Source organism: Anolis carolinensis, unplaced genomic scaffold, assembly GCF_035594765.1.
Source record: "Anolis carolinensis isolate JA03-04 unplaced genomic scaffold, rAnoCar3.1.pri scaffold_14, whole genome shotgun sequence".
Lineage (NCBI taxonomy): Eukaryota > Metazoa > Chordata > Lepidosauria > Squamata > Dactyloidae > Anolis > Anolis carolinensis.
In genome coordinates, this window is record NW_026943825.1 from 14,622,273 (window position 1) to 14,649,099 (window position 26,827).

The following is a 26,827-nucleotide window of genomic DNA, read 5'->3' on the forward strand; positions in this document are numbered from 1 at the left end:
GACAGCCGAAATTGAAGGCAGCAAATCCTGGGGCATGGTCTAAGGCAGGGAACGCTCCTGGGAACGCAACCTGTTACATTTTCAACACAAACACACAACAGACCTCCTTGAGATACATCTGCCCATTCTTCCCTGTAAAATGTGTCCCTTACAAAATAATTCAAGCCCAGCAAGACTGTGAATGTGAATGAGTCAGAAAATCACACAATAAGATTGTGCATTTGGGGTAAACCTTGTTCTGTTTCATGTCCCGGCTTTTGTTCAGGGCCCTGATCTATTTTTTGGGAGTCTCCTGAAACCGGGAGGGTAGATATCTGTTTTCGGTGTGGGCCCCCGAAAATCAGACCATTATGGGGGGGGGAGGGTTTTCCACCCAGGCTCTTTTTCCCAGTGTGCACTTTAAGGAGGTTCCAGTTCTTACCTGCTGTTTCTACTCTAGAGAAAGAGGTGCTTGGCTGCAGGCACTGGAAGATATGCACACTCTCTCCTTGGAAAGAGAGTGTGTGTGTGGCATGGTGTGCAGGCTTGCCTGGAGCGCACCTGCATTTGAGTGCCTCTTACTCTAGAGTAAGAGGTGCTCAGCTGAAAGCACTGGAAGATATGCACACTTTCTGGACCTGCCTGCACGCTACGCTATGCCACACGTGCACTCTCCTTGGAAAGAGAGTGTGTGTGTGGCATGGTGTGCAGGCATGCTCAGAGCGCACCTGCATTTTAGCGCCTCTTACTCTAGAGTAAAAGGTACTTGTCTGCAGGTGTGCGTGCTTTCCAGGCCTGCCTACATGCCACCCCATACATGCACTCTCCTTGGAAAGAGAGAGTATGTGTGTGGCGTGCAGGCCTGGAAAGCTCACACACCTGCCAGTGTCTTCAGCCAAGCACCTCTTACTCTAGAAGAATCATAGAATCATAGAATAGTAGAGTTGGAAGAGACCTCATGGGCCATCCAGTCCAACCCCCTGCTAAGAAGCAGGAAATCGCATTCAAAGCACCCCCGACAGATGGCCATCCAGCCTCTGCTTAAAAGCCTCCAAAGAAGGAGCCTCCACCATGGCCCCGGGGAGAGAGTTCCACTGTCGAACAGCCCTTCTCACAGTGAGGAAGTTCTTCCTAATGTTCAGGTGGAATCTCCTTTCCTGTAGTTTGAAGCCATTGTTCCGTGTCCTAGTCTGCAGGGCAGCAGAAAACAAGCTTGCTCCCTCCTCCCTATGACTTCCCTTCACGTATTTGTACATGGCTATCATGTCTCCTCTCAGCCTTCTCTTCTGCAGGCTAAACATGCCCAGCTCTTTAAGCCGCTCCTCATAGGGCTGGTTCTCCAGACCCTTAATCATTTTAGTCGCCCTCCTCTGGACGCTTTCCAGCTTGTCAACATCTCCCTTCAACTGTGGTGCCCAGAATTGGACACAGTGTGATTCCAGGTGTGGTCTGACCAAGGCAGAATAGAATAAGGGGGAGCAGGACTTTCCTGGATCTAGACGCTATTCCCCTATTGATGCAGGCCAGAATCCCGTTGGCTTTTTTAGCTGCTGCATCACATTGTTGGCTCATGTTTAACTTGTTGTCCACGAGGACTCCAAGGTCTTTTTCACACGTACTGCTGTCAAGCCAGGCATCGTCCCTCATTCTGTATCTTTGATTTCCATTTTTTCTGCCGAAGTGAAGTATCCTGCATTTGTCCCTGTTGAACTTCATTTTGTTAGTTTCGGCCCATCTCTCTAGTCTGTCAGAAGAGGTGCTTTGACTGCAGACAAAGGCAGGCTTTCATGTCAAGCAGATTTTTGTGTGGGGAGGGGGCTTCCCGTTTTGTGCTTCCAAAGAAGTGGAAGACATGAAAGAAATGGTACAAATGGCAGTAACAAATGACATGTACAACTCTATCACACAACCTGGAGGCCTCTGGATATTTCAAAATTGGTCACATGTAATGGGGGCAATTAGAGTCTAATTCGGGGTGGTGGTGGTGGTGGTGGTTAACGGCCCACTGAATTTCCAGCTATTGGTTAAGACTAGATGGGGCCAACTCATCTAGCTCTGGGTTGGAGATGTAGTGTTGATGGAACTCAGCAGGACACCTCAATGCAGACACACACTGTTTCCAAGATGGGATTGCTACCCATAACACACAAAATTTGAAACCACTCTCAATTGCCAAAAGCCCACCTCAATGAAACCAATTACTGATAGGATAATAAATAGGAAGAAGTATTCTATTATTATTTTGGTTTGTTTACATGTTAAAAATCACCATCATTGTAAACAATGACAGGATAGTAAGACTGAAGATTGGCCCGAAGGGTTCTTCAATGAGGACAGATTATTTTTTTTAGATTAAAAAAACATAATCTGATTAATCTCTCCCTGTGCAGGTAAATACAAAACCTCTCTTAATTTAATTCTTCTCTCAGGAAATGCTTTCCGCCTATAGATGGTGTTGTGTTTAATTAGTGTCCTAGCTTAGCCTTCTCGTGCTGATATTGTTGCCTCTGGAGGTAAAGAAAAATATGGTATTCTCCACCCATCTCCTATGTCAAGGTGACTCATCTTTCTCAGTATCGGTTACTAGAAGATCTACCTCTACCTCAGAAGGCTAGCTAAAGGTGAGTGTAAAGCAGTGTGTATTTTTTTGCCCCCGGTGGAGCAGCAGGTTGAACCACTGAGCTGCTGAACTTGCTGACCAAAACATCAGCAAGTTCGAATCCGGGGAGTGGGGTGAGCTCCCATTGTTAGCCCCAGCTTCTGTCAACCTAGCAGTTCGAAAACATGCAAATGTGAGGAAAACAATAGGTACTCAGGGAAGATAACTGCGCTCCATGCAGCCATGCCTCCCACATGACATTGGAGGCCTCTACGGACAACGCCGGCTCTTCAGATAATGCTGCTACTTCTGTGGTTGCTGGTGGAAGTGGGAAGGAGTCCCAGCCATAGAGACTGAGGGAGGCTTTGCTTTGTACCTCAGCATGACTTCCCTCCCTTTATGTGATGCCTTCCTTTCCAGGCAGGCCCGGCCCAACATGGAGGCCATTGAAGCCCCTGCTTTGGGCGCACGGTCCCCGGGGGCGCCGTCGAGGTGCCCCCCCGGCAGGGACCATAGGTTCTCTCACCGCCGAACAGGAAGTCCTGTTCGGCAGCGAGCAAACTCTCCGGTAAGGCCTATCTCTTATTCCATCCCGCGCTGGGCCCGTCTTCAGCATGAGAGGCGAAGTCAGGATGCGTGACGTGGGAGGCGGGGCCAGGATGCGCTGCATGGGAGGTGGGGCCAGGGTTGGCCCTGTCTCCTGCACCACTTGCCCTGGCCCGGCTGGCCTGGCCCAGCCGGCCAGGCTGCAGCAGTAGTCCTTCCAGGCCGCGGCGAAGGCCCAGCCTGGAAGGACTTTCCCACCGCGGCCTCGCCAGCTGGGCAAGGGTGCACAGCGCGGGATGTGGGGCCACGTCTAGGTGGTGCCCTGCCTTCGGCGTCGTGTGTTCACACCCCGCCTATTACACCTCGTGAGAGGTGGGGTCAGGGGGCGCTCCATGGGAGGCAGGGCCTGGAAGGACTCCCGTTGCTGCCTGGCCGGCTGGGCCAGGGCGTGCAGCACGGGAGGCAGGACCACATCTGGGGGGGCCCGCCTCCCGTGTTGCGTGGCCATGCTCCACCTCCCACGCCGCGTGAGAGGTGGGGTCAGGGTGCGTGACACGGGAGGTGGGTCCAGGGCGCATGGTGCGGGAGGCGGGGCTAAATATGGCCCTGCCTCCCGCGTCACGCAGGCTCGCCTCCCACGGTGTGGGGGGTGCAACATTTTTTTTTTTTTGCTTAACAGTTGAAAATACCTTGGGCCGGTTCCAGGCCCACATTCATTCCTGCACTTGCTCCCTCCATCCCTGGTGACAGGAAAGCTGCCACCGCACACGTTTGGGCGGGGAGAAGAAGGAAAGAGGAGGGAAAGCTACTGCTGCACGCACTTGGAGGGGATGGAGGAGGAGAAGGGAAGTGTGGCACCTCTCAGTATGCTTCCTAGATCCCCAAGGGCTCCATGGAGCACTCTTTAAGAAACACAGTTGTAGACTATTGAACATTTCTTAAAAAATGGGTGGACCACAATAATTGATCAACCTAACTGATAACCTGTACTCAGGACAAGAAGTCTCTGTTAGGACTGAAACAGTGTGGTTTCCACTTGGCGAGGTGGCATATTTATCACCCTGTTTAATTTACACGTTTAATGTATCTTCCACAAAGATTTCCTATTCCTTGGTCATAAATCAAAATAGGGATTGCATTCATGATATCTGAAGAACTTCAAAGGGCAGTTAGGAAGGAACTAGATAAGATCCCCAGGTGTCAAGATATGTCATTGACTACTTCTTTTTATGTATGGTCATGGAAGTTGGGAAGTGAAGAAAATAGGAAGAGAATCAACTCATTCGAAATTTGATGCCGAAGGAGAGTTCTGCAGATACCATGGATGCTAAAAGGACCAATAAATGGGTCCCAGAGCAAACCAACCCTGAACTGGGTTGTTGTATGTTTTCCGGGCTGTATGGCTATGTTCTAGAAGTAATCTCTCCTAACGTTTCGCCCACATCTATGGTAGGCATCCTCAGAGGTTGTGAGGTATGGAGAAACTCAGCAAGGAAGGTTTATATATATCTGTGGGAAGTCCAGGGTGAGGGAAGAACTCTTGTCAGTTGGTGGCCAGCGTGAATGTTTTCTAGAACATTCTGAACTTTTCTAGAAGACAAGATGACTCAACTGAGGCCATTATACTTGGTCTTCTTTTAGATTTAGTTCATTCCACCAAGTCACAAACAAGATGCTTATGCATGTGTGTTTGGACTTCTTTTCTCATAAGCTTCACCGAATCCCAGTTCCAATAAACAAACTTGTGAGACTGCAATGCTGCACGGAAATGCTTTAATACAACAGAGGAATGGAATAGACCATTGGATAAACACAATGAAGCATAGTATGGGACAGAAAGGGAATAAACAATCAACAACAAACAAGATTTCCCACTGAACAGCATTGATATCCAAGTTGCTTGGGGTGGGGTGCAACCAGTATGGGTACTGTTGTTTTAATTTCATGGCAATTGATGATAGGATTCTAGGCTTTGTATAACGCAATGAGGCAACTGGGAGCTGGCACAGAGTAGTTGTGCTGGGATTCTGGCATGGGTTTGGAACTCAAGGGTGGAAATCCAACCAATGTGCTTCAGCTCACATAGCTCTACCTAGTTACACTGGAGAGACTCAGTGGAAAAATCTTGTGTCCAAAGTAGTGCTTGGCAACAGGATCGTTGCATCCATAAGGACTAGTTCACGCAAGTATGATGTTGAAGTCTTCATTGGGTTGCAGATAATCTCTGGATGACGTTGTCTCCCATCCTGTGTATGGGAGATGTTGCTGAGATGTCAACCAAAGGCTACATAGAGTAGAAGACACCAAGCTCACTACGACCGTTGTCAAATGATTCCAACAGATACGTGATATGTCCTGTTTTCATAATCTCGTGAAGGCCAAAACTAGATTCATTTTATTCTACATAGATCACGGTCGTCTGGATTCATCCATTTATCTGTTGAATATGCCAGATGGAAAGCTGAAGAGACCAGAAAGAAGCAGCAAATCTATCTGCATCTTTCTTATTTTACAAATAATTTGCCTAACATTAGATATGGTGTTTCAAGTTGACTCTAATTTTGGGTGGCCCTTCACAAGGTTTTCATGCTTAACACCTCTGGGAAAGAAGTAGAAGTAGAACAAAAAAAGAATGGAGTAGACATAGCTCAGCGAAAGAATAAGCTCCAGAAAGACATACAAGGCTGATTTTTCAGAAAGACAAAGCATTCACAAGCGCATGAACTTGCCTACAGGAGGTTGGATGCTCAGAAGTTCCAAAAAAGAGAAGCCCAAGATTATGGACCTCCACTACAGCCTTAGTCTTTCCAGACTAATACCTTCTATAGCTGCAGGAGTTGTAAAGGGCTCTAGGGTTGTAGCCAGATCCTACACTGAAAAACTCTGAGGAAGCTAATGCTGGATATCTGCTCCCATACCCAGCACATGGGTTGTACTGTTCGATGCAAAACGCTTGATTGGGACAATAGAGGGCTGGTCCTGGGATGTTCAGAACAAAGGGTGGAGGTTGGATGGTCACCGTTGATGCCGGGCATTGGGCATAGCAGTTACCGTAGCCGTAGGAAGACATTGCTGTTATTCTGAAAGAAACAGTGTTACAGTTGTTGTAATTGTACTGGCACAGAAAATCAAAGATCCTGAAACTAGGAAGCATTCTTCAAGAGTGTCATTGTTTTAGAGCAGGGGTTCTCAAACAAGGTCTCCATGGAGCACAGTTTAAGAACCCCTGTTCTAGAGGAAGGATGAACAAGCTGCCAAGGAGACAGTGTCCAACCCCAGATTATGGTGGTTGGCGAATCCCATTGAATTCACATTTTGAGAGAGAATTCATGAAAATGAGTTACTGACCACAGACATATAGACCATTCTAAGGATAGAATGGCAATGTAAAGTATTAGAACTCACATTTTGCATGTAGAAGTTCCCACTTTTTAACAACGGCTGCCAGGATTAACTATGCAAAAGTCTGGAGATCCAAGGAAAAACTCACAACTGATCAATGGATATTAAAGATAATGGACATTATGAACATGGATGTATTGACCCAAACAATAAAATATTTCCAAGGAGTGAAAAGCAAAAAAACAGATTGGTCACCATTAAAGAAATATATGTTACAAAGGAAAATGAAAATGTTAATAACGATTTAGAAGAAAAAGCAAGAACGAAACAAAATAAGGTCTAGTTAAGAGTAGGGGAAGCCAAAGTGGTTATTAAAGAAGAGAAACGAGAAGAGAAGAGAGTAGACCTTTAGAATAGAGCTATCCTTTCCTACTTTTCTATCCCTACAGATTGTTCCCCACTTTTTAATGTATCACTTTTGGAAAATATGTTTCACAATAAAAATTTAAATTCAAAAAAAGAAGTTCCCAGATACTGCAGTCAAAAGGAAGTAACTGGAAAGATTTCTTGGAGAACTATTTCCAGTGTAGATATTGTGTGTGGCTGGCTATATGTGCCATCAAGTCATCGGTTGACTTATATCATGCCATAAATTTCTATGGACTTTGTGGGCAAGGAGGACTAAAAAAGCCAGTTCTTTCCTCTGAAGCATAGCCTACAGCTCCTGGTACTTACTGGCCTTCTCTCATCCAAGTATTACCCATGGCTGGCCCTGCTTAGCTTCAAGTTAAGACAGGACCTGGTGCCTTTAGGGCATTCAACCGACAATAGGCATTACTGAACTACATGGAGTAATAGTCTAAACTGCATTCAGATCCGGCCCTAGGTAATTTTCAAGTGTAGGCGAACAAAATTTTGGCACCCCCCCCAAACCAATCACTGAAAAATAAAAACGTTGGATAAGTGAAAATGTTGGATAATAAGGAAGGATTAAGGAAAAGCCTATTAAACATCAAATTGCATTAAAATTTTACAAATAAGCACCAAAACATCATGTTTTACAACAAATCAACAGAAAAAGCAGTCTCGACTGCGCCCCTGTATGTTTTGTACCCCAAGCGACCGCTTAATTCACCTCATTGTTGGACCGGCTCTGCCTGCATTAAGGGCTCATCTGCAAAGTACCTTTATCTCAGGAGCTCCTGGTTCAAAATGGAGGGTGGCTAGATGACATGAGCTGAAAACGTGAGAGGAATTGGTACAAAGCAGAAAAACCGCGAGTTGAAAAAGTGCGGGAATATCCCAATTCTGGCCGGAAGATTCAGATCTTCAAATCTCTGTATATCCCTATACTCAGAAAATAGGGGATTTTTTTGTGTTGGTTTGTTCCTCGGTTATAAATGTCAGTTCCTCGTTGCTTCTATTGTAAAAACACGAGGAAAGTTGATTACAGGGCAAAAACTTTGTTTGTATGTCAGAAACTTTGATAAATGGGTGGATGGCGATGTCCCTCTTGCCACAACAAAGTTTTTGCCTTGTCATCAACTTTCCCCATGTTTTTACAATAGAAGCATTGAGGAACTGACATATATAACTCAGGAACAAAACTCGTACGAACGATGTGCATATTCACATCAGCACATTAATTTTTTTAAGCTGCAGGAATTTCCGATGGACATCCCGTGGTGGCCATCTTGCAGACTTCTAAATCCTGGGAAAAAAGTCCGGATGTCGCAGGCACAAAGGCCAGGACCAACAGATAGATGAGCAGACCTGCTCTCAGGTCCCGATTTTTTTTTGTCCTATTTAAAAACCCCGCAATTTGGTGCTGCCTGGAAGTGCCCTAGGACAACTACTTGAATAATTCTTCTTGTGAATCCTTGAGAAACACACTTTCCAAGCATTTGATTTTTACAGAAAAGTATCCTTTCTATCAGCAAATTTGAAACACAGTTGAAGTCCTATGGAATTTATCCCACAAATAGTTAGAAAGGACAATGCTATGAAATAATTCTTAATTCAAATGGAGAAACATTTTCACAGAAGAATGAATTGGGTGACACCACTTAGATGGCCATGGCCCAATGCGAAGAAATCCTAGAAGTTACAGTTTTGTAGTCTTCTCTCTCCAAGAGGGCCAAAGTACAACTCTCAAGATTCCGTAGAATTCTTGAATTGAAGTACAGTAGAGTCTCACTTATCCAACGTTCTGGATTATCCAACGCATTTTTGTAGTCAATGTTTTCAAAATATTGTGATATTTTGATGCTAAATTCATAAATACGGTAATGACTACATAGCATTACTGCATATTGAACTACTTTTTCAGTCAGATTTGTTGTATAACATGATGTTTTGGTGCTTAATTTGTAAAAACATAACCTAATTTGATGTTTAATACACTTTTTCTTAATCTCTCCTTATTATCCAACATATTCGCTTATCCAACGTTCTGCCGGCCCGTTTATGTTGGATAAGTGAGACTCTACTGTAGTACCAAAGTTGCATTCATTCAACAATGTAGAGGTACCCCAAATCTCCTTTTAGGGGAGACCAACCATTCATTGAATTGCATGCCAAATAATTGCAAAGATTTCTCTTGCAGAGTCAAATGAATCTTACCCACTTTCCAGAAGAGTCAAAGCTGAGCGAAGGGCTTCAAGTGGCAAGAGGAAAAGATGGACGAGCCCCAAATCTGCAAGCCCTTTTATACGTTGTCCCACTCAACCCTCGGGGCATCAGATACCTTCCCTCGTAATCCATTGTAATTAATTGCCAATGCAATTATCCTTGGCAAGGTGACACCCCCAATTTGCATTAATTGTTTATCTCTTACTCATAACTGATTATGTGGCTTGCTCAAGAAGAGAGGGAAAAAAACAATAAAGTCCCACCTCCGTTCCACTACCGTTGGCCATGCAACATTCATGTGAAAAGTTATCTTGACTCCCAACTGGATCAAATCCTGCCCTCCGTTTTGGGGCAAATTGTCCCTCTTGGAAGCTTCAAAGACTCATAAACAGCAAAATTAGAGTTTCCTTTTCGGTGGTTGCAAATTTTCAATACAAATCATTAACGCTACTTGGCATGCAATGGGCTTAAAAATTAAATCCCTGTTATCTAAGAGTTCATCTAAACCTCCCCCGCCCATCATTTTGCCCTATTGAAATATACTCTTCTAGGTAGCACTTCTTTGATGTCTAGCGGGATGACAGCATCATTTGAAATATGTAAACAGGCGTCGGTTAATCTATGAATCTGATTTGCTCACTCTCTGTATTATAAGAATAGCTCACACCCGGGGGAGTTGTCCTTTGAGCCTCAGTTTGGGCTGCATGGTGTCTAACCCAACTATCTTCTCCTAAAGTCAATCCTTGCCCACGTTTGCAATGTCCTCTACAAAAACCGATGGATTGAGTTCAAGGTGGGAGGGAGCAAAACTCAATGACTTCAGTCCAATTGTTGTGAACTGTCTTTGATCATACGCTTGGTCTCTAATTTTGAAAAGAACGGATCAAAATTCACAGATCCCTTCAAAATTTGAGACAAAAAGAAGTCAAAGATGGGAGAAAGTGAACCCACTCATGGGTTTTCCTGGCCACATTTATTCAGAGGAGGTCGACCCTTCTTCTCTAAAATGCATGAACCACTGGTAGGTTTTGGTGACCAAATTATTCAGAGAAGGTCCACCATTACCTTCTTCTGGAAAATGCATGAATCAGTGGAGGTTATTTTTGAGAACAACTTTATTCAGAGAAGGTCCACCATTGTCTTCTTCTGGAAAATGCCTGAATCAGTGGAGATTATTTTTGAGAACAACTTATTCAGAGAAGGTCCATCATTGCCTTCTTCTGGAAAATGCACGAATCACTGGAGGTTATTTTTGAGAACAACTTATTCAGAGGAGGTCCACCATTGCCTTCTTCTGGAAAATGTATGAACTTCTGGTAAGTTTTTGTGACCAAATTATTCAGAGGTGGTCCACCATTGCCTCCTTCTGGGAATATATGAACTTCTGCTGGGTTTTCCTGACCATATTTATTCAAAGGAGGTCCACCGTTGCCTTCTTTTGAAAAATGCATTAACCACTGGTGGGTTTTTGTGACCAAATTATTGTAGGAGGTCCATCATTGCCTCCTTCTGAAAATTTATGAACTTCTAATGGATTTTCCTGGCCATATTTATTCAGAGGAGGTCCGCCATTGCTTTCTTCTGGAAAATGCATGAATCACTGGTGGATTTTGGTGACCAAATTATTCAGAGAAGGCCCACCATTGCCTTCTTCTGGAACATATATGAACTTCTGGTGGGCTTTGGTGACCAAATTATTCAGAGGTGGTCCACCATTGCCTCCTTCTGGAAATGTATGAACATCTCCTGGGTTTTCATGGCTATATTTATTCAGAGGAGGTCCACCATTGCCTTATTTGGAAAAAAGCATTAACCACTAGTGAGTTTTTGTGACCAAATTATTCAGAGGAGGTCCATCATTGCCTCCTTTTATAAATGTATGAACTTCTAGTGGGTTTTCCAGGCCATATTTATTTATAGGGGGCCCACCATTGTCTTCTTGGCTTCCCTAAGGTTGATATCCATGGTTCATGGAAACCCAATGCGTTTCCACACTTTCTCTATAGAGCACCGTGTAATGTAGGTGTATATATCTCAGATTGAGTACATATGTGTGTAGTAGACATTCCTCCTTGAGAAATAGAAATTCAGTCTGTTGGTGCCACCTGCTGACTTAAGGTAGGTTATTACAACTAGTAAAAAATTAAATCTCTCTTCACATCCATGGTTGCTATGTTATGGCATGAACAACCTTGACCTCCTGGTTTGGAGACCGCTGTATCATCCAAATAAAGGTTGTGATATATAAATAACATGACAGAAAAGCTAACATGATCCTTCACATTTCTATGTATCGTGTTCCCAATTGCATAGGAAATCCATCAACAGCTATTTCCAGGTTTTTCTTGTTGCCCATTCCCATTTCACAATGACTTGTCCAAGGTCCCATTCACTGTATTTCAGGACTGAAAGAATACTGCTCTCAGAAAGATGCTCAGGAAACAGATAACTATGTATATAAAAGGAATAAATAGGTGACAATACATTAATTTGTTTGTTTTTTTTGTGTATCATGAGCAACCGGAGTTGCTTTTGGAGTGAGAGAATTGGCCGTCTGCAAGGATGTTGCCCAGGGGACGCCCGGATGTTTTGATGTTTTACCATCCTTGTGGGAGGCTTCTCTCATGTCCCCACATGGAGCTGGAGCTGATAGAGGGAGCTCATCCAATTTTGTGACACCCTGGAGACAAATGTGATTCGTTTGTTACAAGAAGTTGTGGATGCCATCCAACTACATTTGCCAGATTTATTGGAGTGAACTGGAATCCATGGAGTGTATGCCAAAGCAAGCATCTGTCTCCACAAAGATATCAGTAACGTCATTATTCTTTCAGCTGGGATAAATGAACATAGCTATCCTTGGCACGAAGAGACGGATTCCTGAAAAATGTATATCTTGTAATGACATGCACCTTTGATGTACAAAGATATGCATGGATAATCTAATGTTCTACTGTGCAAATGAATTAATGCAAATAAAAATCAATTAAATGGGCTCTTTAATCTCTAACCATCTTGTTTGGAAAGATATAGACATGACGAATTGCTCTTGGTTATTTCCACTCTCTCGGGTTTAAGCATGGCTTAGGTTCAGCAACATAAAGTCTCCCTCCTCAAATGTTTCCTAGAATGGGACAGCATACATATTGGGTATTAGGCTTGTGCATTTCGGCTGAACCTCAATCCATTTCTGCTAGCTGGATTCCAGTAGATGCCCGTATCCAATTTTACACCCCTCCCAAAAACGGGCGGGTAGCTGGATAGCCTTTTTTAGTCCACACCCAAAAAATACAGCTAGATCCATCTGACCAAGCCCAACAAGCTGGATTGGTTGAAGGAAACCGACCACTCCGAATTTGTGCACAAGCCTATTGCGTATGGAAATAAAGACACATTCAGATCCAATGACCAAATTGCTTCAATGAATTCTAAAACCCATAATTTTTTTTAAAAAAAATCTTTTCCAAGCAAGGAGGCCTCTTAAGTCAATCCTGGGTTAAATTGCTTGAGGGTGTGACTAACCGGGTTTCTGTCTCACATGAAGATGTAATTAAAAGGCAGTTTAAATTCCTCATGCTCTGAAATGACTATAATTATTACCTCAAAAGTTTTTTTGTGGTTATCATTACCCAATTCCTAACTCAGGAGAAATATTTCTTATACCTCAAGGGTTCGTTCCTTTCCGAGCTGCCTTTCTTCTAAACCGGACTGATATACGGCATTGATTTTGACCCAATATTTTGAATGTAAAGTTGGACAGACTCACAATAGTGGTAGAACATCCAAATTTAAATGCCAACTATTGGGTCTAAATTGATGCCCTGTGTCATTTGCCCCAGTGTCTTGGCATCAACAGGAGCCTCCGGTAGCCTAGGGGATAAAAGCCTTGTGACTTGAAAGGTTGGGTTGCTGACCAGAAAGCTGCCAGGTTCGAATCCCACCCGGGGAGAGCGCGGATGAGCTCCCTTTATCAGCTCCAGCTCCATGCGGGGACACAGGCTAAAAAATAACCCAAGACCTGTAGAAGTAAAAACACCAATGCTGGTTAATGTATAGACACGAAGAAAATATGATCCACAATGCAGAAGATCTGGAAGATGCAACAAACTGTTTTGTTATGTGTCTGTTTTGGGGTTCTTTCTTTTCTTTTTTCTTTCTCTTTCTTATTATCTTACTGATCTACTATATTCAGTCTTTTGTGTATTTTTCCTAAATTGTTCCCCCACTTTTAATGTATCAATAAAATCATAAATTAAAAATAAAAAAAAAACAACATAGCGCTATATGGCCTCATCATGTCACACCAGGACAAATATTAAATGTAATGTGATATCATTCCTTGGCTTTCTCTTCCTTCCTCTTGGAAGCAGTTCCAAGGACCTACTGTGTTCTTCCTGCTTGGGACACTTCTTTCCCAAGGTGGCATATTCCTCATCACACCCAGTGTTTCCCTATATCAGATGATCTTATGAAGACATGGGAGGGGCAAAGATCCATACTATGTATCACGCTCAATTATTTTTCCCCCAGCATTTCCTAAACTGTGGCCAAAATTGCCGAATGGAAAATCCTGTTTTCCATCATGAGTTATGCCTGAGGAATGATCAAGATATTGGCTGAGGTCCCAAGGAGAAACATAGCAGGGTGGAACGTGATTTATAGAGAAAACATCCGAGAGGGACTCAAAATCACCATCAAGGAATGTGGAACCTCATGGGTGGAGGCCGGTTGGTATCAACTAGAGTAGAAACGCTGAATGAATTCATACCAAATCCATACATTGCTTCATGAATGAGCTGGAAATACTCTGAAATTATTATGGCTTATGTATGTATGTTTGTATGTATGTACAGTTGCTGCTACTCAGTCGTTTAGTCATCTCTGACTCTTGGTGACTTCCTGGACCAGTCCAGGCCAGAGTTCCCAGTGTTGGCCGTCACCGCTCCCAGTTCCTTCAAGGTCGAGCCAGTCACTTCAAGGATACTGTCCATCCATCTTGCCCTTGGTCGGCCTCTCTTCCTTTTTCCTTCCATTTTCCCCAGCATCGTGATCTTTTCCAAGCTTTCCTGTCTCCTCATGATGTGGCCAAAATACTTCAGCTTTGCCTCTCATCTCCTTCCCTCCAGTGAGCAGCCATTGGGCATTATTTCCTGGAGGATGGACTGGTTGGATCTTCTTGCCAAGGTCCAAGGCACGCTCAGGATTTTCCTCCAGCACCAAAGTTCAAAAGCGCCTCTCTTCTTTCGCTCAGCCTTCCTTATGGTCCAGCTCTCGCATCCATAGGTTACTATGGGGAATACCATTGCTTTGACTATGCGGACCTTCATTGCCAGTGTGATGTCTCTGCTCTTCACTATTTTCTCAAGGTTGGCCATTGCTTTCCTCCCAAGAAGGAAATGTCTTCTGATTTCCTGCCTGTAGGAATCTTCGTGCCTAGAAATATAAAGTCTGTCACTCCCTCTATTTGCCAGTTATCAATCAGTCTGGTTGCCATGATCTTGGTTTTCTTGACGTTTAACTGCAGCCTGGCTTTTGCACTTTCTTCTTTCACCTTGGTGATAAGGCTCCTCAGCTCCTCCTCGCTTTCGGACATCAGAGTGGTATCATCTGCATACCTAAGGTTGTTAATGTTTCTTCCAGCAATTTTAATTCCAGCCTTGGATTCCTCAAGCCCTGCACGTCGCATGATGTGTTCTGCGTACAAGTTGAATAGGGAGGGTGAAAGTATGCAGCCCTGCCACACTCCTTTCCCAATCTTGAACCAGTCTGTTGTTCCGTGATCTGTTCTGACTGTGGCTACTTGGTCTTTATACAGATTTCTCAGGAGACAGACAAGGTGACTTGGTATCCCCATACCACCAAGAACATGTCATAGTTCATTATGATCCACACAGTCGAAGGCTTTAGAATAGTCACTAAAGCAGAAGTAGATGTTTGTCTGAAACTCCCTGCCTTCCTCCATTATCCAGCATCCGGATATTGGCAATTTGGTCTCTGGTTCCTCTGCCTTTTCTGAACCCAGCTTGGACATCTGGCAACTCTCACTCCATGTATTGCTGGAGTCTGCCTTGCAGGATCTTGAACATACTTCAATGCAGAAAATTGCTTCCTCCCCCCCCCCCCCAATTTGAGGGAGGAAGAGAAGGCTTTGCTCCCTTCTAGCAAAGAGAGAGAAGTAAATTGTCCTGGTTGGGACTTGTTGTAGGTGAGGCCAGCATGGCCATGCTCCCTGCCCTACACCTCAGTCTGGTTTTCAGCGTTGACCCACCTGCCTGCCCTCTAACAATGTACCTCAAGCGTCACCAATGGGGACGAGTAGGAATCCCCCCCAATGTTCTGGGCGGGGGGGGGTTCACCTACCCTATACTGCTTAATCCATGGCAAATTGGGTGAGTGGGCGGTCATGTGGGAAAATGACCCGATTGATTACATATCGGGGTGCACCTAAGGCACCCCTTTGTGGTGTAGGCCATGAATGGGAACCCTCACTTGTGATTAAAACAATTGAGGTGAGGGCAAACAATAGTGGCCTTGAGCGGGGAGAATTCTGGTCTCAATATCCTCTGGAATTGGGACAGAATTTTCCATCCATTTCCTTGAATGGTTGCCGTACAAGTAACAGTAGGTTGCAGCCGAGGACCATGGGATCTCACCCTTGATTGATGAGGAGTAGGTCTTGGACAGCCACTGCCTCAGTTTCACTACACACCAAGTTCTGTTGGATTTTGGTTGTGTGTATATGAAATGTAAATCAAGTGTTTCTGCTGTTTTGCAAGAGTGCCAGTTTGACTGACAGCCTGCTGTGACCTATAAGGCATGATTTCTGGCCTTGGAGGTCGGAACTTCCTTCGGACTAAGGAATGTGTTTTCTTATCTCTGTTGAACTGTGTGAGAGACTAGCCGAGCCGAAGAATACTGGCTTCGAGCGATGGACTTTGCTGCTTTGTAAATATCTTCGTAAATATTAAATAGATGTTTGAACTTCAGACTGCAGATGTCTTTGAGTCTGACTTTGGAGGAATTGGTGAGGGCAGAAGTTCACCAATTCATCAGGGTGCTGGTCCGGAGCTGTTGATTGATGGTGTTTGAAGAAACCCACCAACATGCACCCTGACCCCCTGGCTCTGATCTTTTGGTTGGCAATTCACACAGAGTTTGATTGGTAATATTTAATAAAAGTTGCCCATAGTTCAACCCACACTTTTTGTGTTGTCTCATTATTTCGCTGGTTGGGGAGCAGGTGAACGTGTTCAGTGAATTGGTTGTTCAGTGCTGATTACAGCTATTTCAACCATTTAACCTTCTTTAGTTTTGACACATTTTAAAGGAAAGGTGAGAAATAAGTCAAATAAATAAATAAATAAATGAGGAACTCTCCTTCTGGTTATCTCCAGGAATCACAACCAAATATGGCTGTGATGATCCAAACGCCATTCTAAATCCAAAATACTGTGAGACGGAACGGAATGAATGCAAAGGAAAGTTGAATGTTTGATGCAATAAATGTTTTATTTTAGGAACAGTGAGTCATACACCTTTTTTTCTTTGCTTCAAATAGGACAGAACAGAAATGTATGGTAAATATGACAAAATGGAATAGGAAAAAAAGAAGGATCATAATTTGGCACAGAAAATAACATTAATGGGGATGATTTCCCACAAGGACACAAAACAAGTACAATTATAATTTCTCCCCATTCAACCATGTAGATAGATACACCTTTGGTGGTTCTGGGTGATGGTAATACAATGTTGACTTTGAAAGGCATGCAGAAATCTCTCATGACATATTAAAGACTTGAGGACTGCCCATAACACAAATATTGACCATACATTCCTGAGATCTAATTGTACCAACTCAGTTGACTTTGATGCCGTGTTTCCAGATTTGTTCTTCAACATCTTCATCATATAGGTTGTGCCTTCAAGATTTAGAAGCGTTTGCAGGGTCCACATTCACTCTGGTTTCTTGTTTTCTGGGAACAAACACTTGTGGAATAAACACCAGAGAATGAGCCATATCCACGGGGTTTTCCCTCATTGTGGTACGGGATCGCGGCACAAGGGTTGTGTTGCTCGATGCCAAATGGCTGATCAGGACAATAGAGTGATGGACCTGGAATGCTCAGGATGAAAGGTGGAGGTTGAATGGTCACGGTGGTGGGAGGGCAGCTGGCATAGCACTGGTTGTACCCAAAGGACATCTTGGATGGTTTGGTGAGTGGACCTAGAAGAGGGCATGAAGATGGAAATATAGTTCACATTGATCTCTACAACATTTACTTATATGTCATATACAAGGATTTGTAAATTATGACTATCACAGCAGTGGATCCTATCTTCCAGTTTTGTAGTTTGAGGATTTACAACACTTTGGTGGTTTTGAGGATCTACAACACTTATTTTGGGAAGTACCTCCACGTGGTTAGAGGTCTTTGATGTTGGAACAGACTACGTTGGAAGTCCCTGGACTCCATTTTGTGGCAAATATATTAAGAAATCTCATCTATCTGGAGGTGCATCTACACCAGTGGTTCCCAACCTTTTTGACCAGGGACCACTTGACCAAGGACTACTTTGACTAGGGACCACTCTCCAACATTAGTACCAAAAGGGTTAAAGTTGACAGTTTTTGGTCAACTTTAGATTCGGTTTGGTTATTTGGGGTGCTGATTCAGAAAATTGCATTGGATAGACCAAATTAGCTCCAGTTTCTGATACAGAACATATGCCATCCAGTAGTTGCCATCTGCTTGTCCACAAAACCATATTTAATAAGACTCATCACTATAAGAGGGTTTTGTGAGATCAGTCGCTCTCGTTGCAACGGTGTAGTAATGGTGAGGCCGTAGACCATATTTTAGCTCTTGTGGACCATTGGTGGTCCATGGACCACAGGTTGGAAACTACTGATCTACACTGCCACTTCTTGAACCACCATGGCCAGATGCCGTGGGAACCTTGGGAGTTGTTGTTTTGAAAGTCTGTAGCCTATTCTGCTAAAAAGTGCTGGTGCTTCACCAAACCTCCATAACATTGAGATTGTCTGGTTGCACAGGTGCCTCTATCAAGAATAGACACATGTGATGGATTCGTAGAATTGCAAGCTTTCTCTGCCAAACTGTTGGTGCCCCAGCAGACTACAATTTTCAGGATTCCATATGATGGAGTCAAGGCAAAATGAAGACAAGTAGTGTTCATTCTTCAGTGTACGTTCAGCCCTATTCTCTTAGTCAGTAAAGAAATGTCTGTAAAGCTTTGATACAGAACAATTGGAACATGCAGAATACAAATAAAGTATTATTATTATTATTATTATTATTATTATTATTATTATTATTATTGACACAACGACATAGTCTGACACAGCAAACAAGATAGATATGCTGGATTTCGTATCACAAAATCACAAGTCGAACACTTCCCAAGCATTTAGGACTGTGTGGATTATTATTATTATTATTATTATTATTATTATTATTATTATTATTACTACGGTGAAGACAAAAGAAAGAAACAATGAAAGCCTGAAACAAAACACTCCAAGACTTTACCTCGATGTAGCTTACCTGAGTCTACAGTGAAAAGGAACTTGAATGGATTTCCACAAATGCGGTGTTGACCTGATGCTTCTGCTTCGAGCTTCCTGAGTTTTTATACCATTCCTGATGGATGGATGATGCATTTTTTTGTTTTCACAAGATTCTCATTCATTGCTCATAACTTTTGCTCACTTTACGTTACACCCAAGCCATCTCAGGGCGTGATCTTGCGAGTCGTTTTCCTCATTCTCGATGTTTCAACCCGTAGGTGGGGTCCATCTTGCCTTTAAAGTCATTGCGGGCCAAAATCATTTCAGACAATTACTGACACAAAGTGAAACTTATAGTTCAATTTGTGCTTGGGCTTGGGTGTAACAAACATGGAGAAAGGGGGAAATCCTTTAAAAATGGTTTGCAGTCTAGTGTGAGAAACTGAAAAAACATTGTTAAACTTGATATATAAGTAATAGAGGTGCGATGTTCTCCCGAAAGACATGCATCATAGCTATTTGGTACGTAACGCATTGGGTGACTTTTGGGCAAGTCACGCTCTTTCACCTTTAGAAGAAAGAAACCATGACAAACTTCCACTGAATACATCTCACCAAAAAATGCCAAAAGTCCGATTCAACTTGAAGACATGCAAGGCCTTCAACAACACATGCAACAGTTGTTGCAAAAATGGATTATTCGGTTGCATGTTTTCGTGTGTAAGGACATGAAAGACACATCTCCCTGTGCATATATGTGGTGGTGTTCATGCAGTCTTCTCTTGAGTGATGTGTGCAAAAAATGTCCACACTGAAACAAAGATGTCCATGCTGGAAATGCCCAATGTGGAATGGGGAGAAGATGGGGAAAGCAGTCAGAAACAGACTTGAATGACCCTTTCTTGCATGTGTATGGGCGATACGACTCTGTCCAGAAGAACCCAAGAAAGACACACACACAGGGCTGGGTTACAACAGAGGCGGTTCAACCACCAGGCCAACTAGGCAGTTGCCTGTGGTGCCATCTTGTTGGGGGCGCCATTGAGTCAACTCCTGTCTCCTGCGGCCTGCCTCCGCAAGGTATTGAACTGCTTTTTCTGTTGATTTGTTGTAAAACATAATGTTTTAGTGCTTAATTTGTAAAATCTTAATGTAATTTGATGTTTAATAGGCGTTTCCTTAATCCCTCCTTATTATCAAACATTTTTGCTTATCCAATGCTTTTATTTTTCAGTGATTGGTTTGGAGGAGGGGCGCCAAAATTCTGTTCGCCTACACTTGAAAAATACTTAGGGCCGGCTCTGAGTGTGTGGAATATGGCAATATCTGATAGAAGTTATAGAATAGAATCATAGAATAATAGAGTTGGAAGAGACCTCATGGGCCATCCAGTCCAACACCCTGTCATTCTTGAAATCGTATTCAAAGCTGAAAGTCAGGGTGCATCAACACTACAGAATGAATGCAGTTTGACCCCACTGTAACTATCAGGGCTCAATGTGATGGAATCCTGGGAATTGTAGTTTATATCCTCAGAGTTGTATTTTTGCACTTTTTTTGTCAAGGAAGGAGCCGAGGTCACCGCTTTGGGGAGCAGAGAAGCCGTGCTTCCTTCTTGCTCGGAAGGCATTTGGGGCTTTGCAGAGCAGAGAAGCGCCGCTTCTCTGCTTCCCAAACCCCCCAAAACCTTCCTGCCGAGGCCTTTCGGGGTGAGGCCTTCCCCTTCCACCCAGTGCTCTGGTGAGCACTGGGCGGCCCAGCACTCACCAGGTGGTCCAGCGCTTGCTGGAGCGCTGGGCCTCCTGGTGCCTGCGCTTGGCCTCCCGGTGCCCGCGCTGGGCCCGCCTTTGGGGCCTTCAGAGATTGTGAGGTGAGTGGGGTTTGTATATGACAGAGTGGAGGTCAGGGTGCGGGCTGGGTGGGTTTCTTCAAACTCCATCAATCATTTGCTCCAGCACCCTAATGAATTGGATGCAATCGTCTGCCTCGCCAATTCCTCTCTTCAATGTCAGACTCAAACACATCTGTAGTCTGAAGTCCAAACATTTATTTCAATATCAATAATACATATTTACAAAGCATAACAAAAGCCATTGCTCTGAGCTGGCATTCTTCTATTGCCTCTTCGCTCCGGCAAGCACAGGTTTCGAAGACCTTCTCATTGACTACATTCCACTCGTGCAACCAAAGTGGGTGGGAGTTAAAATACCATATGGAAAGAAATTAAAAGAATGATAAACTGGTAAGTGTCATGGGGAATGTATATAATATGGTCACTAGAGAGCAGCACTTTCTAATGTAGATCTGAGATATAAATTCAATAGCTTAGCTCAGTGTTCTCAACCTGTGGGTTCCCAGGTGTTTTGGCCTCCAACTCCCAGAAACTCCAGCTAGTTTACCAGCTGTTAGGATTTCTGGGAGTTGAAGGTCAAAACATCTGGGGACACATAAGTTGAGAACAATTTGATTAGCTGTATCTACATTTAGCAATTTGATTTCACTTAAACTGCTGTAGTTCCAGTCTATTGACTTCCAGGATGTTTAGCTTTCTGAGATATATGTTCTCTTAGAAGATAAAATATTCTATGAGCATGATAGAGAACCAGAAGAAACATGGCAGGTAAAGTGAAATCAAACTGCACATAATGGACTGATTGATAGCTCAGGTTCAGAATGAGAAGAAAGAAGACTATGATTCAAACTTAGCAAAGATATCTATTTCTCAATGAGATCCTTAGAAAACAGATGTGCTAGAGAACTCCATACCTAGAGGAAAAACCAGTATTTCCATGCAACCTCCAGAACTGACAAAAAGTCCTCCATGCAAATCAAGATTTCCAAAACTTGAGAAGGTAGGAGGTGATAAAGGACTTCCCTAAGGGAAAAAGCCACTGAGGCTCAAAATCAGCTGTGAGTAAGAGTTTTAAGTTGCCGACTGATACCAGCCCAAGAAGAATGGATTATACCATAGATTTATTCTCTGAATCAAGTTAGTTAGGAGCAAAAGGAAAAACTAAGCTAGAAGAGACACAATTAATGGTTGTTCCTTATCCGAGATGATGCCATTGGACTTCCCCCATTGAATCTAGGAGCAATCTTAAGGGTGCAGACTCCACATAGACTATATGTAAGTTGATGCAATGTCCCAAAAGCCTCAAAACAAGGCAATAAACCAACAGCCTCAAATAGAAGACTTAGACGTAGAACAAATACTGGATTACAATGTGAATCGTCTCCATTTTCCTGCCTGAGAAAACATATAGCAGCCATCTTGAAGAACTTAGCAGACCTGAGTTTGACCAATGCTTGAATGACTAACTCAGAGCTCTATGTAGACAACCTTGGGTTCCACTATGGGAGAAATGGTTGGACAACAAATACAGTTAACAAGGGTTCCGATCTCAGTTCAGCCATGGTAACCCCCGGGTCATACCCTTCTCGATCAGCCTGATGAAGGTTTATTGGGAAAATATAAGACTTGTATTGGAAACTATATATTGAATGTAATCATATTAGAAATAAGAATAGGAAAAATGTAATCACAAGCAGATTGTGTGCATATAGCCCCAAAATACACTCTGCACAGCAAATAACCGTCTCCCCATAAGCAGAGACCAAGTTCACCCTAAGTTCCAGAGACATATGTCAAGTGTCAACAAGAATAATGGACAAGAGACAAATTAAGGCTTTTGGGATGTCAAGATAAGACCTGGCGCCATGTAGGAGTGCTAATGACTCTCTGACAATCTAAGGTAGGGGGGAATTCCTTAATTAATGGATCCTGAGAGCCTAGATGGGAATTCCTTAGATAAGGCCTAATGGTCAGAGGTCTTGAAAGTAGTCTATATTTTAGGAAAATGCAAAAGTGTTCCAGCCTGGGACCAAGTGTCCTGATGAAAAACCTTCTTTGAATGTAGATAGCAGGATCCTCAGAGATACAAGTTGTCTTATCAGGTCAGGTGTGTCAATCCCATAGTTCCTGTGAGATCTTCAGAGGATCCCTCATATGATGTAAATCACTTCACTATATAAACTATCGCACCATGATTTCACAGATGGAGATTGCCCCTCCGCCAAAGTCAACCATAACAATTTCATATTGTCGCTGTGTTCATCCATGAGTAGTTCATACTATCCATGGCCAGTTGATGGTCCCCATGACCACTGGTGAATTTACAGACAAGATTCAGAGACACATCCAACATCTGGAAGTGGGATGTGTCAAGCACACATCTAACTTCCAGACTCTTCAACAACTTAGTAGGACCATGCTAAAAGATGCTAAGGAATAACAAGAATTTGGGACGGCAAACCTTGGTCCAATTTCGTTACTTCACTGTCTTTTGATTACACTTTTTCACCACAAAATTCAGAATATGTTGTTTGTTACCATTGTTGGTGTCCCAATGAGGAGAGGCTATGTTCTCACTTTGTAGCTGTGTCAGTGGAATTTCACACGACACAATTAGGAAAGACATCCGGATTTTTCCCAATACAACCTCACAGACTATCAGAACAATGCAAATACAAAGAGGGAGAGTTTTAATTAGGGTAAGAGGAAGGTAATAAAATGTGATCCAATTGCGACTACGCCTAGAAGCTAAGCTCTGAAATAATACATGCACACCCCCAACCCAACTTGTATGTTGTCATGTTTATTGTGATCAATTGTGGGGATCCATGGCAGCCAGATATCTATGGGAAACAGGTGACATGTTTTTATTGTCTAGTCATGTCACACATTTTATAGTCATTCCTCACCTTTGTAGGACTCATCCCCTAGGCAGATGTTTATCTCGTTTGCCTTCAAGAGCATGGGGAAAGAAAGGACTGTAGGCGGCAAGGGAAACCCAAAGAAAAGCACTCTGGTGACAGCCTTGGGTGAGGGATTAATTTGAGCCGAAATACAGAGTCAGCAAGTCTGTCGTGATGGGCCGTACCCATTCTGAGTAGAGACAGAGGGAATTTCTATTGCTATTAGAGTTGGGAGGATGTGTCTTCATTGTTTTTTGTCAATCAGTTGCAACAACACACAACAGGGATGCATATCTTTCCATCCTTTGGCATGAAAAATTGCACCTGCCTTTTCACAGTGAATAGTACCACGGGGAGGCTTTGAAAACAATGGAATACATTTATATTGAGGAAAGAACACCAAAATAATTATTTGTGTTGAGTTACGAAAACTATCTTAAATGACCATTTTAGGGTAGGCATTTGCATAGGCATGGCTATCTTTAAATGGTGCTTGCTGTACATTTTAAATTGTTTTATTTGATATATTCATTGGATTTTTATATCAAGATATGATGTTTTAACTGATTATGTATTGTGGTTGGATGTATATGTATGATTTTTATATGTTGTACGTGGCTTTGATTCCCACTTATGGGAGAAAAATGTTGTGACTCAGCTGGAACCTCAGAATGACTCTGATGAGGATTATGGGATTCAGGTTCAGAGTGTCCCTGTTGTAGAAGATGAGGAACAGAGAGTTTTTCCCACAGCAAGGAATGGTGTTGATGATACTGAAACTAGCCAGGTGCAAATTGACTCAGAAAAGGAGGACAGTTCTCAGTCTGATAACAAGCAGGCAGCCACTAACAAGCAAGTTGACCTTGATGAAAAGGAATCTCTAGATAGAGCTGACCGTTTAGAATTCCGGGTTCAAAGGAGTGTCAGAATAGCAAATAAGAAGGAGGTCAGAGGCCAAAGAAATGCTTTCATGCTTTGCAAAGGGTATTAAAACAATGTGTTTGGAGACAAACCTTTGTCAAAGCAACTTTTTGTTCAACCAAGAAGCAAGTTCTCGTTTTCCTGGATTATCTTGCAGCCTTTGTGTGTTCATGTTCATGGGACTTTGTTATGCTCTAATGGGACTTTGTTTATTCTTTGTGATTTCTTGGATTATTCTCTAAGGCCTTGTTTTGTAACAATCTTTTGGAACTTTACTTTTGCTTTTAAAGAACTATTTATTTTCTATTTCCTAATAAACTACAAAAGACTTCAACCTGTGTGCAGCCTGGTGTATATAGCAAGGTGAAACTAATCTGAGGTGCAACAAAAAGAGGGATAGAAACGAATGATGATGATGATGATGATGTGTTGCTCGCGCTGTTGCAAATATTCTCTTATAATTTCATGACACTTTTTTTACTATTGTAATCTTTAATAAATACAGTGAAATGCATACTGGAGAGACTAATGGATAAATCTAGAAATTTGAATTAAAAAGTCGACCCTAAAAAACCTGATTCGACATATCAGTGAGTCAACGTCCAAATGCCCGATCACCGTCTCCCAAAGCAGTTACTCTACTCCCAACTCAAGAACGGAAAAAGGAAGGTTGGTGGACAGGAAAAGAGATTGAAAGATGGCCTTAAAGCTAACTTCAAAAACTGTGGTATAGACACTGAGAACTGGGAAGCCCTGGCCCTTGAGGGCTCTAGCTGGAGGTCAGCTGTGACCGGCAATGCTGTGGAATTTGAAGAGGCATGAATGGAGATCGAAAGGGAGAAATGTGCCAAGAGGAAGGTGCATCAAGCCAACTCTGACTGGGACTGCTTTCCATCTAGAAACAGAAGCCCTCACTGTGGAAGAACATGCATGTCACCTACGTACCCACCGCCAAGACACTACACTTGGAGGGCATTTGTTCCTTGTACTGTGGTAAATCTCACAGAAAAGTTATCTTGTTATTTCATGGCACTCCCTTACTATTGTAATCTATAATAAATTCAGTGAAATGCGTACTGGAGAGACTAATGGAGATACATTTTTCTAACTGGAAGCCGTGTCTTGCGTTTCTTGAAGGTGGAACATTTCGAATCAGTTTCTTTAGAATAACAATAGCTTGAGAGAAACCGAGACAACTATACAGGAGGTGACCTCATCTTGACCAATGTACAACTTTGGAATGAATAAAAAAGGGTGGAGACAGGAACTTCGGGGTGGCACAATTTCTAGGTTCCTGACAGGTAGTCATTAGCATTTCCATTTTCAGCCCATGGCATGATTGTTTGAGTTGTTTGGGATTGGGCATTCATGCCAACACATTGATCAATCGCACTGCAATTATGTGGGGCAGATGTGGAGAAATGTAATGTTGCCACTTCACCATTCATGATCTTCATAACTGGCGATCAGGGTGGAATTTTGTTTCTCTTTTCAATGGACTGGGGTGGAGAAACAGCCCTTCTTTCTCTAAACACATCATTTCAGTAGAGCTTATAGCAGGGGTCCCCAAACTACGGCCCACGGGCCGGATGCGGCCCTCCAAGGTCATTTACTTGGCCCCCACCCTCCGTTTTATAATATAATATTTTTATATCAGTTTTAATATTATATATACATATAATATAGATAAAAATATTATAATGTTGTACAATATAATACTAATAATACCATATAATAATATTAAATTATATGTTATATATTACATATAATATTACAGTACAGTGATATAGTTCAATATATAGTAATATATAATGCTAATATTGTGCTATGCTAATAATATAATATATTGTTTGTACATACAGCTGCTCTGAGTCCCCTTTGGGGTGAGAAGGGTGGGATATAAATGTAGTAAATAAATGTAGTAAATAAATAAATGAATAATTTTAGACTCAGGCTCGCCCAAAGTCTGACATGACTTGAAGGCACACAACAACAACAACAACAACAACAATCCTAATTAACTTGACTATCTCATTGGCCAGAAGCAGGTCCACACTTTCCACTGAAATCCTGATAGATTTATGTTGATTAAAATTGTTCTTATATTCAAATATTGTATTGTTCTCTTTCATTGTTGTTGTTTTTTGCACTACAAATAAGACATGTGCAGTGTGCATAGAAATTTGTTCATATTTTTTTTCAAATGATAATTCGACCCCTCAACAGTCTGAAGGATTGTGGACCGGCCCTCTGCTTTAAAAGTTTGAGGACCCCTGGCTTATAGTCTGAGGAGCCTAAAGAGCTTGGAATTCTACATTTCCCTCCCTAAACTACCAGGAAAGCCTAACATCCTAATGGCACCGGATCCTGTCTGATTTTGAAAGCTACGCAGGGTCAGCTACCTTTGTCTATTTCAAAACTACCTCTGATGCTTCATCACTGAAGAAAACCCTCTGAGATGCATGGTATCACCATATATGGATAGAGGACTTGAAGGCACTTGCCCAAATGGCCAAACCCTA

At 42.7% G+C, this 26,827-nt stretch overlaps 2 long non-coding RNA genes across 2 annotated transcripts; both read right to left on the minus strand.

Annotated features, from left to right (window-relative positions):
- Nucleotides 1-4,880: 4,880 nt before the first annotated feature.
- Nucleotides 4,881-9,433, minus strand: LOC103280360 (uncharacterized). The gene is made up of 2 exons (XR_507314.3): nucleotides 9,093-9,433; nucleotides 4,881-6,204 (listed from the first exon to the last, which is right to left on the minus strand). It is a non-coding gene; the product is annotated as an uncharacterized LOC103280360 (long non-coding RNA).
- A 7,154-nt stretch (nucleotides 9,434-16,587) lies between these two features.
- Nucleotides 16,588-18,728, minus strand: LOC107983357 (uncharacterized). Its single transcript, XR_001730802.2, has 2 exons — nucleotides 18,667-18,728; nucleotides 16,588-17,324 (listed from the first exon to the last, which is right to left on the minus strand). It is a non-coding gene; the product is annotated as an uncharacterized LOC107983357 (long non-coding RNA).
- Between the last annotated feature and the right edge of the window lie 8,099 nt (nucleotides 18,729-26,827).